General features: G+C 42.8%; 1 long non-coding RNA gene across 1 annotated transcript in view; it reads right to left on the bottom strand.

Moving 5' to 3' along the window:
* Window positions 1-1,560: 1,560 nt before the first annotated feature.
* LOC110337163 overlaps window positions 1,561-13,253 on the bottom strand; it is a 62,418-nt gene continuing 50,725 nt past the window's right edge. Inside the window, exon 4 of the long non-coding RNA XR_002381246.1 lies at window positions 1,561-3,744. This is a non-coding gene — a long non-coding RNA (uncharacterized LOC110337163). The remainder of the gene's footprint in view (window positions 3,745-13,253) is intronic.

Below are 13,253 nucleotides of genomic sequence, written 5' to 3' on the forward strand. Positions count from 1 at the left end.
AGGAATGAAGTATCCACACGATGGTCTTCCTTCTTGGTTTTCTTGTGTTTTGCAAAATGTATCTTGGGTATTCTAAGTTTCTGGGCTAATATCCGCCTGCACCTTCACTTTTAATTATGTTATTTTATGGAGCTCGGAAGCTTCAGGGGACTTACACCATCTTTTCAACTAGATCATAAGTGTATTAGAAAGCGCAAGTCAGCCGGGCGTGGTGGCGCATGCCTTTAATCCCAGCACTCCAGAGGCAGAGGCAGGCAGATTTCTGAGTTCGAGGCCAGCCTGATCTACAAAGTGAGTTCCAGGACATCCAGGGCTACACAGAGAAACCCTGTCTCAAAAAACCAAATAAATAAATAAATAAGAAAGCACGAGTTGCCTGTCCACTAGTCTCATTTTAATTCAGTTATGGACACATGTTAAGCACTCAGTGAATGTTGGCCAATTAATCACAGACTGATTTGGTAATGTGCCTACCACATGTCACCCCCCAACACACTCTCAGAGAGAAATGGAATCCCTGGCAATAAAAACAACAACAACAATAAAATGTTAAATCCCTGACTTACAGAGTCATTAAATGCATAGATACCTCCTCTTGGTACTTTACAAAGCATTTTATCTATGATCAAACATAAGCTGCCTCTCTGAAGAGGTGCTTTTTAAAAATGCCTTCGCTGACTCCCACATCCCTCCCTCCTCTCTCTGCTAAGTGGAAAGGGATAATTTGGATGGATATTTTCAGTGTAAAGGTGGGCTGCCTTAGAATAGTTCAGCCTAGGAGTGTTTGCACATGTATTGAATTTCAGCTCTTATATTGGAGTTCTCATCACCCGGGTACCACCCAAGGAGAGGCGTTAACCTATTTTGACCTTTAAATAAAAAGAGGAATGATATTTCTAATATCAGTAGGACTGGGGTAAGGCCAAAGAATTTGCATTTATATCAAGGTCTTAATAATACTGCGTTCTACTGGTCGAAAGGCCACACTATAACCATTGTAAGGAACTGCAGGACCCAAAAATGATGACTCAGCAAGTAAAGGCACCTTCTACCAAGAGTGATGACTGTCTAAGGTAAATCCTGGGACCCACCCGGCAGGAGAGAACTGATTGTCTCAAGGTGTCCTCTGCCCATAGATAGCCCGAGTGGCCTGCCAGGTGTGGCCCCTCCTCCCACATGGAGCAAATAAATACAGGAGATTAAAAAGAAAAAGGACCCCTCTACCAAATGCGAGGTTAACACTTCATCATCCACTGTTTAGCAGGGGTAAAACTGCAGGCATCATGTTCAAATACGCAATGTCACGCCTTCATAATTTCCCCCATCCAATTTTAATAAAGCAGTTTCATCGGCCCCTTGCTGGCGGGGTTGCGGCAAGTTATTCCACAGTTCAGGGGTTATGGGTGAGCCACCACCTCTGGAAAGCAAGGATGCCGGGGCTTAGCTTTGAGGTTCAAAGTTGGAAACCAAAGGAAAAAGAGTGGAGCAGAGCAGCTGTTAGCATGTCACTGGGAACATTACCTGTTTGGCAAGGGCCGAACAGACAGACGAAATTATACTGGTAGTTGTGAATTGGGTTATCTTCTGGTTTAGAAAGCCAAAGAGGAGTCGCCAACTGACTCCACAGTACAGCGGTGAGCGAGCGGGAATGGTTTTACACCCCGAGCACTCCGGACGCTATTAAATGCTTCTAAATGGTAACTATAGAAAAGGGTAACAGGAAGCAGCCCTAGAGGTGCTGCTATCTCCTTTATCATCATTGTCCAATCGTTTGCAGGAGAGCCACCCCTCCAGCCATAAATCATGAGATAACTAGACGGCAAGACTTGGAGTCCTTGATTGTACAGTCTCCAAAGGAACTCGTGTGTGCTTAACAGCCTGCATCACAGCCGATTCCAGCCCTGCTTGCACAGGGACAAGAAACCAGGCAAATAGGAACCCAGAGGCCACCTAGGACTAGCAAAGTACTGGAATAGCTGGAACACTAGGACGACTCACAAAAGACAACGCTGCCCGCGAGAACTGCCTCTTGTTCTTCGTATTACTAACTCCAACATCCTGGTTACCCCCATCCACCCAGTCAATACCTGCTGCATTCATTGGTTTAATTCTATTCTTTCTAGAAATCCCAGTGCTGGGAAGGAATAAATACAGAGATGAGAAGCCTCCTACCTTGGAAGGTCTAAAATTCCAGGGCCACTGAACGATTCCCTCAAGATGACTGAGATCCTAGGGGTTTCACATGCTTGAGGATTTCCTTCAGTTGTTCTTCCAAGATTCTGGGCATCCTAGAACTTTGTAGCGACTATGAAAGAGGACTTCTTTAACCGGCAAAGCCAGTAGATTCTACCTCATGTAGAGATGATTTATTCCATTAAAGGCTTATTATGTATTGAAGGCTGGAGTCCCAGCTGGTGACTCTCTTTTGGGAGATGCTGAAGCGCGGTGCCTGGACCTAGTTGGAAGAAGTAGATCACTGGAGGTGGGTTTGGGAGAATCCATCTCCTTCTCCCTTCTGTCCTGTCTGACATAAGGTGAGTTATGAATCTAGTGGTTTAAGGCTGAAGCCTTTATGACAGCGAGACAAGAGGAAGACAAACAGTTCCTGAACACTTATATCGACAATACAGTTTAGGAATGGAACTGGCTGGGGTCGGATCTCAGTTATGCTAATTTTTTCCACCTCTAGAGTTTTGTGGGAATTTTCTCTGAGCCTGTCTCACTGCTTGTTAATTTATTTATTAATTGGTTGTGAGTTAGTTAATTAGCTTACCTTTTTGAAACAGGGGTCTCATGCCAGCCTCAGACTACTTACATAACCCAGGTCGTCGTGGAACTCAATCCTCTGACCTCGGCCTCCCGAGGCAACGCACACAGGCACGTTTGTCATTAAGCACAGCTCTTGATTTATTTCACAGGATGCTTAAGAACATAAAGAGAATTTAATATATATGAAAAATTCATGGGAGCACCAGCGATTTTTATATAAAATACAATCTAGGTAAATGGTCATTTGCCCTCAGCATTCTTCCAGTCCATAGCAAGAGAAACACGTTTTTGGAAATTAACTTCAAGTTGGTCTCATAAGCTCTGTTTAAATGCTTTTATTGCTGGAAGCTCATTTCTTCTAGTGGTGCTTATTCAATTATTACACATATTTAGCTAATTGAAAATACTTTCCTATAACAAGCTGTAAGATGCTCATTAAAGATCTGATCATAAAATTCAACCCATGGTTCTGTGTGTGTCAGTATTATGTTGTTTTGCTTTATACCAGCGATGACCACTGCTCTGGCCCCAGCCTTGGTCTCTCCCATGTAGCTGCTGAATTAATGATCTTAATAAGGAATGGTACTAAATTCATGTTTATGCTGTTGTTATTATCATGCATGTATACAGATATGCATCTGTTTTCTGACCAGTGGTGTAGAGACCTAGGAAGGAAACTGACAAGAAAAAAAATGGAAAATGAAGAGCATCATGAGAGTTCCAAGGAAGGGCTCATCCATGGTCAGGGCCCTACAAGGTCAGGTCACTGTGAAGAACGGTGAGGAACATAAATACACAGACAATGAATGTTGCTGTAAAACTAAGTTAAAGGTGGAACTTCGTGTGTTGCATGACTTCTTTCCAGTTGTGGTTTGAAGGAACACTCCAGGTGCTTCTTGCAGGGCGGCACTGCAATTGGGGACTTTACTGCACTCGTTAGTAATGTGGAGGACCTGTGTCCTCGTGGCCGTGTCCCTTAAGAAAGACCACAGAAGAGCTGCAGATGCAGTCTGACCCAGCACTGCCCCTCTGGCGGGAATGACCAGCTGTTGTCACGGTACACTTGGGGAGAGCCGCTAAGGAAGATGGACTTCGAGCTAAGACACTCCCATGTGAACTAATGAAAGAAACCAGGTCTGTGCTAAGCGCGCCCTTCTTGATACCCTCTTCAACACCAAATATGTGACTATTAATGGCATTGTAATATACTTAGGTAATAGAGCATAACACTTGGAGGTAGAGAGGGCATTGCTGTGGTCACTCCTTTTGCAGTGGCTGTGAAAAGATACCCTACTTATCACTTGCCCTAGAGTACACATCTTTTCAATGCTTTAGTGTTGCTGGGCACTGTTGGTATAGAGAGCATCCAACACAATACATATGGTACTTACTAAAGATCTACACGCACATAGTTATTTTCCCTCAACACTGACTTCAAAACCATGCTTTCCACAGATACTCGAGAGTTATGAATATCCACGTTATTTATTTCTATAAAGCTTACTGGTTTCACTTATAAGTTCGCCAAACGTGAACAAAGAAAGGGAACAATAGCTAAGCCTGTGTTAGGGTCCCTCTAAATGGTACTTGTTTGCTAGTTTTAAAATTCTATAAGAAATTAATAAATCAATTTAAACTTAATTGAAAAGTTAGTTTTAAAAAAAACTTGGAAAACCTTGTAAGAAAATAAAGAACTGTATTTGCAATAAAATGTTCTCTAACGCTTTATACTACATACATCCTCCCTGAGTCCAAGGAAAGGGAGAAAGGAGATCATGAATCACGAGTCCCAAAGGTACATACAGTCCCACACAGTCCCAAAGTCCTGACATTCTGGTTTTGACAGTTTGACAATCCCCTGATTATTTTGCTGTAGAAGTGTTCGGCATCACCCTTCCCTTGAAAGCTCTGGAATGCAGATGGCGCTCACAGCTACACGGAGAGAAAAACAAATGGACTTTTAGAACTCGAGACCGAATTTGAATCCATCCCATTTCACTCTTTCCATGAGTTTGGCACCTCCGATGGCTTAAGTCATCTTGCATTTCAGTCAGTGACACAATGTGATGTTTTATGACATCAAGATATTTTACTATATCAAGAAGAACGTTGATGTGTCAGAGCCTGGTAATCAAGAATATATATTAGACAATACTCTCCCATGTGAGTAAGTTCCACAGCAGCTTTTACCCTCTGTCTTTATGAATCTAATATCAATACTTCACCTTTTGTCCCAACAGAGAATACCATCACAGTGTGCCATGAACTTTCCCTACTGGGTTATACCTCAACCCACACAGATATGCATACAGTACTGGGTCTAGAAGAGTTGATGGAAATATAGTTTTAAGTCTCCATGTTTATGAATGTTTAGGAAGGAAAGGGGGCTGAGGAGAGTTGATTGGCTTGTTGAAGGCCATCATGCTGGCTGTGTGTGGATGGATGTTTGAAGCTCATGCTCTGGCTTCCCAGTTCAGTGTTGCACACATGACAGGATAAACATGAAATCTTAACTGAAAACCCTGTTTCAAGTCTCCCTCAAAAAGCTGCAAGCCTGGGCTTTCTTTTCAAAAACTATTCCTGGGAATGGTGGGATTTATCACCTTGATGCTCCTAAATGCCGAGTTCTCAGCAGACAATGGTAAGTTTTCAACTATGGAGTTTTCCTGTGAGATGAACCAAATCAGTGACAAGCTATCATCCTGCAGACTCTCCTGCATCCTCCTCTCTTCCCAGAATACTGCTAAAAAATCAAAAATTAAAAATAAAAATAAAACCTTCTTCTTGTTGTTCCTATTTACTGAACCACTCACATCTCTGTACCAAGTGGTGACATGATAGTGTTAAAGGTGTTTGTTGTGTGCCAGACTTTTCCTGGGGAGATGTAACACACACACACACACACACACACACACACACACACACACACACATACACCTATTCACCCAGCAAAGGGAGCCCACAATGGACCAAATTAACCATTGCGCCATTGTCCTTTTTGACGAACCAGTGAGTTTTTTTTATTGAGGTTACTAACAGAAGTGCATGTGAGGGGTTATATACAAGGCACAGAGAAAACACAAAAGCAACTTAATCACCAGACCCCACCCCAATATGAGTGATGACTCCCACAAACCTGCAACCCTGGAGGGCTCCAAGCTTGCTTGCACCTCCATAGTCTCCAAATCATTTTCTGCTGTATAGGAGGCCAAAGTCTCTACCCCTACCAACTCTTTACTTTCCTTTTTAACTCTCAAGGTCATAGATAGATAGATAGATAGATAGATAGATAGATAGATAGATAGATAGATAGATAGATATACTCTCAAGAATCTTACAAGCTTTTGCTCTCCTGGGCATGTGACATTCTGCATTCTGTCTAAGCACCAGTCTGAGGAAATGCCATAGAGTGATTTTGAGGAACATGCAATACAGCAGAAATTCTAACCACATGTTCCTAAAATGAAGAGGAGGTGTTTCCTGGAGTTCAAAGATAACACCAGGATGGGTCATCAAAATATTCAGATATAAATATAGATACAGGTGGTGTAGATGTAAGCCATAATAGATATAGATTTTTCTAAGGCTTAAGATCCAAATAAAGTTATGAAGCTCAGTCACAAACAAGAATAAAGAAACCTATTACCTGTTTGTCTTAGTTAGGGTTTCTATGGTTGTGGTGAAGCACCATAACCAAAATCACAATTTGGGGAGGAAAGGGTTCACTGGGCTTTTACTTCCGTATCACTGTTCATTATTAAAGGAGCTCACACAGGGCAGGAACCTGGAGGCAGGAGCTGATGCAGAGGCCATGAAGGAGTGCTGCTTATTGATTTGCTCCTCATGATTTGCTCAACCTGCTCTCTTATGCCATCCAGGACCACCAGCGTGGGAATGGAACCACCAACAGTGGTCGGAACCTTCCCATCAATCACTAATAAAAAAAAATGCACCACAGCTGTATCTCGTGGAGGCATTTCCTTAACTAAGGTTCTTCCCTTTTAGATAGCTCTCCTTTGTGTGTCAAGTTGACATGAGACTAGCCAGAACCCTGCTTAACTGAGGACTATGTCCCTAGGTGACAGAACCAGAGCTTAGGATACCAGGGAACTGAACCTTTTGTAAAGGAGCAATAATGTGTCCTCTGATTGCAGTTCCTATGGACAAAAATGTGGTCTGTGGCCAGCTGGCTTGTCACTATAGGGCATGTGTCACAATCCTTTTCAGGTCCAATTAATTCTGCCCTTTCTTTCTATAACTATCTTTTGACTGTGTTCTCAGTTGCAATGTATACTAAACAGTGGTATAGATTATACTGTGATGATATATAGAATTAAACATACATCTCTAGCCAATATTCCTGATTCTAGATTCAGCCTCAGTCCCCTCCAGCTGCGTGGCCTTTAGCATGTTATATAATTTCTTCATGCTATGGTTTTATTACCTATAAAATGATAGACACATGAATTAATTATTAAAGTTAAAATAATTACAATGCATGGGATATTTAGAAAACAATTCATATACTGCCTACTGTATATAGGGTGTACTCCATATACACTGGTGGGATCTTACTCTTATTTTTGAGCACAAGGACAACTAATAATTACCTTTTGTGCATGTGTACCACAGACCAAGCAACAAAGGAAGGTCACATTAAAGACTTTTAGAGGTTTAATGCTGTAAAATGTTATTGACATATGGTTCTTGCTATTACATCATTTAGCCAATTTTATGTAACTAACCAGCAAATAAAATACTTTACTGCTCAATTGCCATTTCCATTTTTATTTGAAAATTTCTTGCACATGTATGATGTATAATGACCATATCCACCACCGCCGCCAGTTCTCCTCTTCCATACCATGCCCCCAGCCCATCTTCTTGATGTCATGTTCCCTCTTTAGTTTCTATAATCCATCATCTCTAACTAGGGTTGCCTATATATGCATAGATTTGGGGCTATCATTGGTACATGGGCAACTTCCCACTGGCTCTACCTTCAAAAAGGAGTAGCTCATTCTTCTATAGACGACATCTACTGCTAATGGATATAATAGCTAAGGATGGAGCCTTGAATGACCTCTCTCCGGTTGGTTACAGAAACCAACACTGGGGAAGACCGCTGATGTCTTTCCCTTCCCCAGCAGCCTGTATAGTGATCTCCGGCATCGGGAAAGGAGGCCAGCCTGGAGGGAGTAACTGCTCTGTCTCCTACAATCACAGTGTGTGGTGTCTTTAGCATTCGGGGCTTACTATCTAGTTATGATGAGCAACCAAGAGAAACGGCATCGCTTTGTGTGCCCTGGAGCCTCTCTGCCCAACAAGAGCTTAATGGTAAATCTCCTTCCATTCCAACCAGTGAGAACTCTTCCCTTGACCCAGCAAGACACTTTTTGGGGTCAGTCGCTTTGAAAGGAGCACTAATGTTTCATCACCTTCTCTCAGGTAATTCGAGCATCCACTCCAGGCCCCATGAAAAAGACAAGCTTGCTCCCGGATGCCTGCTCATTCTCCTCTGCCACCGTGGCTGCCTCAGCCTTCAGAAGTATTCAGGGAATGCTGCAGTCTCCAATACAAGTATGCCTCAAACATCAAGGAGCATGTGTGTACCCTCTTGAGATCTTTCTCGCCAGTTTACATTCCTTGATAGCCCCAGCAAAGATAGAATAAAGCCCTTTCTATAGCAGGTCCGTGCTGAAGACGGACATGCTAATTTCTTTTCAGAGTACCCTCACTAAACACGTGTGATCCAGGGAAATCAAGATGACCTCCTTGGGGTTCCGAGTCTCGTTAATAAGAGAATTTAAGGATGGGCTCAAACGGAAGCACAGGGCGTTTTACCACAGTTTTAAAGGAATCCCTGAGGGGCAGACAAGCAGTAAAACACCAGCAGCTGCCAGAAGGCAGTGAAAGGGGGACAGAAAGAAGAAGGCCGGGCCACCAAAATGGGCATGGAAAGCAGACACATAGTGGACAGGCAGCCACATGGCAGGCAGAAGAGCTTTAGAGAAAGGGTAAGAAAGCCCAAAGTTTTGGCATAGGAGAAACCCAAAGTGCTGAGAAAGGCGTGCTTAGAAAATGTTCTGAAAGAAAATACAGAAAAGCCACACTCTTCTGGATAACTCAAAAAAAAAAAAAAAAGCAAACTTATGACCCAAGATGGTTCAATCTATTGGCTTCTGCATTAGGTGCAGCAGCCTGAGCAGCTTCTGCATATCTTCATGGCTGAATATGGGAAAGCTTGCCTTGGGCAACCATTTGGGGGACCTGTTAGGGTGCAGCAACTAGTTTAGTCCGGCTCTCTTTCAAATGAATTTGCACATTTTACAAGCCAAGGTCCTTTGATGGATTTGTGGTGTCCTGCCTTGGGGGCAGTTTTCCTATCCCAGTGCAAAGTGTGGGATTACTAATCTCTGTAACAGTAAAGGCCATCAGCCACTTTCCTAGGATTTGTCCTGTCCACAGCGTTTACTGAACATCTTTTCATCTTTCTATTCAATCTTCTACTCTTCCTCTGCTCCCTCTTCCTGTCTGAGTTAGCAGTATCCATGCCACCACCTGGAATTCATGCTATTCTGACTCTCCCTCTAACAAACAAACAAACAGGTCCAGTACTTTTGAATTCATCCTCACTTGAATTTTCAGGACATGGACGTAACAGTAAGATTCTTTGCCAGAATGTAACATTTGTAGCCTCTAGTCCAGTTCCCAGTAGTCTGTGTTCCCCACTTTGAAACCTTGTTGAATTCTGTCTTTATTGTCTGTCTTTCTATGGGCTTCCTGTTTTTTCTGTTTTCCCATCAGCGTGACCCTTCAAGCTGTTTACAGCACTCCGAGGCTTTCTCTAGCTACAAACCCATTCCACAGATGCACAAACAACATGGTCCTTTTGCTATAGCAGTAATTCATTCTGTATTAGTTGCTTTTTTACAGCATCAGGACAGAAGCCATTATCTGACAGGAAATGAACAGAGGAGAGTTTTATTTTTGCCTCAAGTTTTGAGGAGATACAACCCAATAGGATGTGGACTGCATAAGGTACATTTATGGTACCAGGAGCCTGAGGCAGCTTGTGCCTCATATTCTAAGAGACCAGGAAACAGATGGGATAGGAAGCAGGGTCCAGCTATAAACCTCAAGGTCCACCCCTAGAAATACTTTTTTTTTTCAGTTAGCCCCATTTCTTAAAGGTTCCCAAACTTCCCAAGCAGCATCAGTAACTAGGGACTAAGTGTTCAAACACATGAGCCTGTAAAGACATCTCAGATTCCAGCCATAACAGAGGTTCATTTTGAAGTATCCTACTCTCTATCTACAGCTAAATCCTTGTTCTTATCTCTCTTGAGATAAGATTTATCCTTTAAAGTGGTCTTCCTACCAGCAATGGTCTTTCTATTTTAGTTATGATCTTTGATTCAGAAACAGTCCTCAGAGGTCCACCAATGCTTGGCTGCCTACTCTATTTTGGGAGCAGGGAGCTAAAACTCACTTTGCACAGAGGCGAAGCTTTCTTACCAACTTTTAGAATCCAGGAGGCAGAGTCACTTAGAACTGTCTGTATCCGTGTGTGGAGACCTGTTCCTCTTAGACTGATTGGGTTTCGTGGAGCAGAATCTCCCGATCTCCTTCTAGAAGAAGTCCACTGGAGCCCATGAAGAACATAAAACAAGCTTCAGAGTTCATGGTGCACATGTGGCTTGAAACCAAAATTTTCAGTATGAAGTTTCAAGTCTCAATTACATTAGTCAGCTATCCCTGTCCAGATGTGCTCTTCAGCACTTGAAAGGAAGAAACTTCCAAGTTTCAAACAGAGAATGAACAGCACCATGGGATCCAGGAGGAGGCACAGAAAACACCCACAGGCATTTGACTGTTCATAAAAAGACGGCTCCTGGAGAGTTCATAAAAGCGCATAGTGTGACTATCTCCAAATCTTTCACAAGATTACTAGGGCTGGATTCTTTTAATTCGCTCATTGTAAATAGAACGTTATCATTTTTAATACATTTACTACAATTTTATTTGATCCCTAGTGTTTAAAATTCTATCATCATTTCCCGATCCTGTGCATTTGCAGCTTTTGTAAAAAGACCCTTTGGTTTCGCTTGGCTATGGAGAGTGAATTAAATTAGACTCATTCCACTTTCATTTGAAATTTAACTGCTGCTGCTTTCCTCAACTTCACTTGGTTAACATAAGCACTGAGAACAGTGTTTAGGTAAACAGGATTTGGTTCCCCTTGAGTAAAACCCTAGAAGTAAACTAACTGGACCATCCAGGGCAGATATGGGACATTTTAAGAGACTGCAAGGTGGTTTTCCAAAATGGCCATGCAATTTTATATACTAACCGGTAGTACGCAAAAGTTCAATTTTTCTCTACAACATTTGGCACAGTGAGATTTTTTTTCAAATATATCTAGCATTTTTCAGTGCGCATTACTAAAATGTAATGGCATTTCATTTTAGTTGTAAGTGATATTTCTCCCATGATTTCCTAATGAGCTTATTTTTACCCATGTTTTCTCCACTGGAGTGTCTATTTATATCTTCTGTTCATTTGTCTATTTGTCTGTCTCATTACTGAGTCGTGAGTGTTTCCTAGAGATGTGTGCTGTCATTATCCTCATGGGCGTGTTGTGAATAATTCCTGCCAGTCTGTGGCTTGCATTGAAACTTAAATTTTGAATGCATTTTTAAAACATTTGCTTTTCTGATGAAATACAGCTTATTGATGATTACTTTTATGTTTTCACTTTTTAAATCTATCCATCTTTTACTTATTCCAAGTGTGTAAAGAATCCACCTCTACATAGTATCTTCTAGAAGGTTCATAATCTTGACCTTTCTCTTCAAGTCTTTATTTCTCCTGTTCTCCTGGGTAGCCTGTAGTTCTGGGAGGCCTCTTGGGCTCAAATCCTCTGGCCCTGAGCACTTATCTCAGTGGTCTGGCCTGGTCTTGCCTTGCCCTGCCCTGCCCTGCCCTGCCCTGCCCTGCCCTGCCCTGCCCTGCCCTGCCCTGCCTTGCCTTTTGCCTTTCAGCAGTTGGTTTTATAGCTTTCAGTGCATTGGATTTGGTTAAATTTATTCATCAACACATCATAGTTTTGTGTATATTTTATGAATGGAATTTAAAATTACTACCATACTTTTCTCCTTTAATAGAAAAAAACACTTTGGATTTTAAGAACAGAACTTGATTTCTGTGCTTTTGTTATGTTCAGCAGTCCCCAACGTTGACTTAGAAATCCATGTGTATTTTCTGAAAAGTCTTTTAGGAACAGGTGTCTTCTTTTCACTGCCATCTCCATGGTTTGTGGTTTTCCTCATTGCAAGTAGGGCAAAGAATAACCACTTAGGAGGTATTCACCATTCAACCTGTTTCTCCTTCCTGTGACTTTCAAAACAGTGTTATAGAAGAGAAAGCTTGACTTGGAGATGACAGACAGACAGACAGACTTGAATTCTAATTCTCTCCCACTATAGAGATATGATTCTGGATATGTTACCTTCATTAAGTGCCTGAAAATTATAAGCTTCACCTTCATCTTTAAAACAGAACACTATTTGTTTCATAGGCAGATGTAATTAAACAGATCACATGATGCATAGTAGATGCCGAAAACAACTCATCCCTCTCCACCTTTGCAAATGACCTTTTATTCAAGGATTGAACTGTAAACAGGATTCTGCCTAAGAATCTTTACTAAGAGTAACCACAAACAATGACTGAGTTTTTAAGCACGCACACAGTTCGAACTCTACACTTTTCCCTTTTTCAGTTTCCTTGAATCTGGGACTGATCCCAGCACAAGTAAGAGTCACATGACACTCCGGGTCGCCCAGGCTCCAGTCTGCACTGGTGAGAGTGTGGACTGCAGAAGTTACACAGCTTCTGGGACAGACAGAAGCAACACAGCTTCTGGGACAGACCCCGTTTCTGGTTCCAGACATCCACATCCGGACACCTTCCCGCCAGAGGAGAGGTGTCCACCTGGGAGGGCTCTCACCACCTGAGGTGGTAAGGGAGCCATCTTTGCTCCTGGTCGCCCAGGTTCCAGCCTGCACTGGTGAGAGTGTGGACTGCAGAAGCTACACAGCTTCTGGGACAGACAGAAGCAACGTAGCTTCAGGGACAGACCCTGTTTTGGGCTCCAGACATCCAGGCACCTTCCCCACCAGAGGAGAGGTATCTGCCCGGGAGGGCTGTCATTGTCTGAGCTGGTAAGGGAAGGCTCGGTCCCCCAGAGCAGGTGAGAGAGCCATATTGTGTCCAGGGTCCCTCAGAGACTAGTCTGTGCAGGTGTGTGTGCAAACTGCAGAGGGGACACAGCTTCTGGGACAGGCCCCATTTCGAGCCTTCATCTTCATCCAGGAGGCAGGTCTGAACTCCAGACCTCTGTGCACCTTCCCTGCAAGAGGAGAGCTTGCCTGTGGAGAGTACTCTGACCACTGAGACTCAGGAGAGAGCTGGACTCCCAG

Source organism: Mus pahari, chromosome 19 (genome assembly GCF_900095145.1).
Source record: "Mus pahari chromosome 19, PAHARI_EIJ_v1.1, whole genome shotgun sequence".
NCBI lineage: Eukaryota > Metazoa > Chordata > Mammalia > Rodentia > Muridae > Mus > Mus pahari.